The 6,000-nt window shown below is 40.1% G+C and overlaps 1 long non-coding RNA gene across 1 annotated transcript; it reads right to left on the minus strand.

The window, feature by feature from the left end:
• Positions 1-683: 683 nt before the first annotated feature.
• LOC143769088 (uncharacterized) lies at positions 684-3,134 on the minus strand. Its single transcript, XR_013214211.1, has 3 exons — positions 2,944-3,134; positions 897-1,074; positions 684-806 (listed from the first exon to the last, which is right to left on the minus strand). It is a non-coding gene; the product is annotated as an uncharacterized LOC143769088 (long non-coding RNA).
• Positions 3,135-6,000: the final 2,866 nt, after the last annotated feature.

Genomic DNA, 6,000 nt, shown 5'->3' on the forward strand with positions numbered 1-6,000 from the left:
TGGCTGCAATAAAGAAAACCTGTCACTAACCAGTGAGTGTTGGAAAGCACTGGAGATTACCCTACAAGGGTACCCCCTTTCAGATAATCGATTGGTAAGATCCCGTGCTCCCTCCCGAAAGTCAGTATGAGAGCTGCAATTGCGCCTCACCCTCAAGAATTTACCTCTTGGAAGGTTCTTCCACAAGTGCTGGGGGTGGAAGCTTGTAAAGTGCAGCAAACTGTTCTTGGCAGTGGTCTTTCGATGGAGTTTGGTTTGAATCTGTCAACCAACTTTCATAATCTTAAGATCCAAGAAGTCGACAGAACTTGTAGAGAGCAGAGCTGTCAAAGAAATGTTCAGTTGATTATTATTCAACTCAGCAATGAATGTTGTACATCCAGACTCAGAGCCCGTCCAAAACACCAGAAGGTCATCTATGTAGCAAAACCAATGAAATACATTGGCTTTAAAAGACTGCAGTGGGAGCACCTGCGCCTCCTCCCACCAACCCATAAAAAGGTTAGTGTAGGAGAGCGCGCAGCGAGCTCCCATCGCAGTCCCCGAGATTTGCTTGTAAAAGACCCGATCAAAAACAAAGTAACTATTGGAAAGAACAAAGGGCAAAAGATCCAAAATGAAATAATGATGTCTGCGGTCACCTGATATTTATTGGTTCGGAAAATAGGAAACTGCTTCAATACCTAATGCGTGACTTATACAGGTATATAATGATTCGACATCCATTGTTACAAGGATGGTGTGCTGGGGAACAATCATATCTTGCAATTGACGGATCAGATGAGAGGTGTCCTGAATATATGAACCTAAGTGGATGACAAAAGGCTGTAAAAAATTATCTAGATAGATACAGGGTATTTCAAATAAGCCATCAATGCTGGCCGCAATAGGCCTACCTGGTGGTTCCCGGACAGACTTATGAATCTTTGGAAGCAGAGATAGGGTTGGAACAGCTGGAAAAGGTGTAGTCAAAAAGTTGAACTAATTTTTGTTCAGTATGTTGTTGCATCTGGCCGAAAGAAGTAGCCAATCCAACTTCCTCTTGAAAACATCAGTGGGGTCAGACGGCAGTACCTGATAACAATTAACATTGTTGAGCTGTCCTTGTGCCTCTTTGGTATACATATCAATCGGCCATAAAACAATATTCCCACCCTTATCTGCCTCTTTGATAGTAAATGATGGATTACATAGGTCAACAAAAAAAATTTTTTTTTCTGGTGTCCAAAATATTTTAATGAATTTGGGGTATTTTTGGGCTGCTGATTCTGAATATGCTATCAGTTTTGCCAGATTGGCTCAAGTTTTTGACATTTTTGGTATCTTATTTATAGCACTTGTTGGTAAATGCGACGCATCATCTCATTAATTTCTTTGGATTAGTACTTGAACTGAGCAGTTCTCAATATAGTTTTGTGTTAATTAGTGTTCTAAAAGTTTGTTCATAGCTTGATTTTTGCACTAACTTTATGTTGTTGTCTGTTTTCCAGTGAAAAGCATGAACTCATCAAGAAGAAGTTGTCTTAACGATCCAGACTCATTCTGTTACATTTGTGGTGAATACACACTGCCAAAACATAGAAAAAACATAACAGACTTCGTAAAAAAAGTGTATTTTGCCTATTTTGGGGTTATGCTTGGGGACCAAGACAAGTTTTGGGCACCACACATAGTGTGCAAAGCATGTATCGAATTATTACGAAAATGGAGCAAAAGACAAAGAAAAAGCTTCAAATTTGGTGTTCCAATGGTGTGGAGAGAGCCAAAAAATCATCATGATGACTGTTATTTCTGTGCAGTGCAAGTGCAAGGATTCAATAAGCATAAGAAACAAAAATGGGAGTAACATGGAATCTGCAAGAAGGCCTGTCCCTCATTGTGAAGATGTGCCTGTACCTGTGTTTACCATAAATAACAGTCATCATGATGATTTTTTGGCTCTCTCCACACCATTGGAACACCAAATTTGAAGCTTTTTCTTTGTCCTTTGCTCCATTTTCGTAATAATTCGATACATGCTTTGCACACTATGTGTGGTGCCCAAAACTTGTCTTGGTCCCCAAGCATAACCCCAAAATAGGCAAAATACACTTTTTTTTACGAAGTCTGTTATGTTTCTTCTATGTTTTGGCAGTGTGTATTCACCACAAATGTAACAGAATGAGTCTGGATCGTTAAGACAACTTCTTCTTGATGAGTTCATGCTTTTCACTGGAAAACAGACAACAACATAAAGTTAGTGAAAAAATCAAGCTATGAACAAACTTTTAGAACACTAATTAACACAAAACTATATTGAGAACTGCTCAGTTCAAGTACTAATCCAAAGAAATTAATGAGATGATGCGTCGCATTTACCAACAAGTGCTATAAATAAGATACCAAAAATCTCAAAAACTTGAGCCAATCTGGCAAAACTGATGACATATTCAGAATCAGCACCCCAAAAATACCCTAAATTCGATGAAATATCTTTGGCACCAAAAATGCTGTTGACCAGTGTTATTCTTTAACTTAGACAAGGCTTGTCTTTCCCTGTGTCCGAGATTTTCACCCTGATGATTTTTGAATTGCAATTTGGCAATATACTGACTAACCATCTCATAAAAGATTTGGACTGAGGAAAAAGGGTAAAAGGTGGTGTGGCTTGTGAGGGCAACCGCCATGTGGTGCTGCCAGCACTGCCACTTTCACCCTCATTTTCCTCAAGGAGTTCGACCAAATAATTGAAAGTCTGCCTGTCATCTGGAGGTAGGGAATCAATGATAGATGGTTGCTGATACAACAATTTAAAGACAAGCTGCCTACAAAACAAATACAAATCCTTAATAAGTAAAAACGTATCTAATTTATTCATTGGTGCAAATGACAAGCCCTTAAACAATAGAGATTTCTCTATATTGGATAGAACATAATCAGAAAGATTTATGATTTGTAGGTTACCTGCATTGTTTAAATTTGCAGTGGGCGTCATTTTTTCTTGTTGTGTCTCAGTTCCCTTCTGTAAATTGGCGACCTCTCATGATAGTGCCGACCTCTCCTCTTTTGATTTGGTCTGTTTGTGACAGCCTCTTCTATTGTGCTTTCTTGGTCGCTTGTCCCTGATGATAAAAAATCACTCGTGGAGGACTCCCCAGTAGCTATGGAAGAGGTATTTACACCAAATTTGTTCATTCTCCTATTGCCATGATGAGACCATTTGAACACTTGTTGGTTATCAAAGTCCCTTTTATCTTGAATGAACTTTCGTTTTTTCTTTTGTATAATATCTTTTTCAAAAGTGTCAATGGTCTCCTTGAGGCGTTGTTGAAATGGCAGAACAACCTTCTGTACATCTAAATTACTGAGCTCAGCTTCTTTCTCTTTAATGTTCTCCTTCAATTTGTTTATGAGGCTGCGATTATGATTAATTAGTAAATTAATCAAAGTAGAGGAGCATTTTAAGAGACCTGCCTCCCTTATTTGTTTAAAATCATTGTCAGCTTCCCATGCTCGGAAAATCTGCATTCTCAGACCTCTGGGAACAATGCCCAATTTATTATACTCCTCCAAGCTCTTTACATTCCGCCATGTTTTTGTCAATGATTTGTGGAGATTAGTAATTTCAGAACAAAGAGCAGAGGAGGAATTAACCTGAGTGGCCCCCTCAGAGCTAGAGCCAAAAATACCCTCAACCTGACCTCTCCAAGCCAAGTCCCTTGCTTCCAGGTTCATGATAACCAACCTTGTACAGTCTTAACAGTAAGACAAAACAATTACCTATCCTTAAATCAAAATCAAACTAAAGGTACCTTCACACTTAACGATATCGCTAGCGATCCGTGACGTTGCAGCGTCCTGGCTAGCGATACCGTTGTGTTTGAGAGGCAGCAGCGATCAGGATCCTGCTGTGCCATCGTTGGTCGGAGAAGAAAGTCCAGAACTTTATTTCGTCGCTGGATCTCCCGCTGACATCGCTGGATCGGTGTGTGTGACACCGATCCAGCGATGTCTTCACTGGTAACCAGGGTAAACATCGGGTTACTAAGCGCAGGGCCGTGCTTAGTAACCCGATGTTTACCCTGGTTACCAGCGTAAATGTAAAAAAAAAAAACACATACTCACATTCCGGTGCCCGGCGTCCGCTTCCCTGCACTCCTCCTGCATCCTGTGTAAGTGCCGGCCGTAAAGCAGAGCGGTGACGTCACCGCTCTGCTCTGTGGGAGATGCCGGAGATGTTCGGCGCTGACACAGGATGCAGGAGGAGTGCAGGGAAGCGGACGCCGGGCACCGGAATGTGAGTATGTGTTTTTTTTTTTTACATTTACGCTGGTAACCAGTGTAAACATCGGGTTACTAAGCGCGGCCCTGCGCTTAGTAACCCGATGTTTACCCTGGTTACCAGGGGACTTCGGCATCGTTGGTCGCTGGAAAGCCGTCTGTGTGACAGCTCTCCAGCGACCACACAACGACTAAACAGCGACGCTGCAGAGATCGGCATCGTTGTCTGTATCGCTGCAGCGTCGCTTAGTGTGAATTTACCTTAAGTAAAATATAGTAACAATATCCAAAATATCAGTGTGCCTACACTCCAAAAGAAGGTTGGTTGGGGCGAAGAAAATCCCCAAAAAAGGACAATGGGAATTTGCAAGAACTTGGAGGGCACCACTAAACAATTTCACAGGGGTTCTCCATAAGCATGTAATAAACACTAGAACAACCAAGAAAAAGAGCCATGCTCGCATGAATGGGAACACCCAAACTTATAAATTACATATACTTTATTTGAAAAAACACTTATACAGGACACTTAAAAATTACAGAGTGCTTAATCTTGCCATGTCTTAATATAAAGGCAATAGCTACCCACACAATAATCCTCTAAGCATAGAAAATAAATGAATTGATTCAATATGGCTTGAAAACAAATGGCCATGTGGTGATCAAAATACATAACATGATTTAGAAAAATGTATCTGGGATCATACTCATTCACAGTACCATGTATATAAGCCAAATGGCAACCATGAAATGGAGGGAATCTAACATTTATGGACAGATATCAATATATATACATGTACCAGGTAACAGGCCAAAAAGCTCTAGTAAGGCACAGAATAAGCTCTGAGTAGCACAAATGTTAGGAAAGTTACCCGAGGGCACAATAGCCCAAACTGAGAATTGCAAGAGTCCTCAGATCCTGAATACAGCCATGAATGCTAAGAGGGAATTGATGTGGGAAGGAGCCCACGCATATCGCCACAACGAATGTGGCTTCCTCAGTGAAAGTGATGTCCTGTATCCCGTAAACATGAAATATATACTGTATACACAACAAACAAGATTGGTTAAAACCGTTCACCTGAAAGGCAAGAGAGCTGGCCGTCTTGGGAATGAGGGAACTCACATGGTTGCAGCCATCTTGTTAATGTCCGTCTGTAATCACCCGTCAATAAAGTCAGTTGAAAGTCAGTCTGCGCATGCGCCCCAAATTACAGAATTTTTTTGCATTGACAATCCATCACAATGGGCAGCACTTTGAACTCATTTTATAACTGGTCATAAACATAAAATAACTCATGAAAGAATAAAGTTACAAAGCACACCATTGTTTTTCTTGTGAAATTCTCAATAACTTTGATGTGTCACATGACTCTCTTCCCATTGAAAAAAATAAAGTTGCATCCAAAATGGCCGCCATGGTCACCACCCATCTCGAAAAGTTTCCCCCCTCCCATATACAGTACTAATGTGCCACAAACAGGAAGTTGATATCACCAACCATTCCCATTTTATTTAGGTGTATCCATATAAATCACCCACCCTGTATACTATAGTACTTATATGTAAAGTACAACAAAAAATTAATTCCCATATAAAAGAATTCAGAAAAATTAGGTAAAAAAAAATTCACGCACAACTCAAAAATCATCACTAGGAAACAATACATACATAGAGTAAAAGGTTTATACATCCTTGTTAAAATGCAAGATTTTTGTTATGTAAATAAAACATACCAAG

This window comes from Ranitomeya variabilis, chromosome 4, assembly GCF_051348905.1.
Source record: "Ranitomeya variabilis isolate aRanVar5 chromosome 4, aRanVar5.hap1, whole genome shotgun sequence".
Classification (NCBI taxonomy): Eukaryota; Metazoa; Chordata; class Amphibia; order Anura; family Dendrobatidae; genus Ranitomeya; species Ranitomeya variabilis.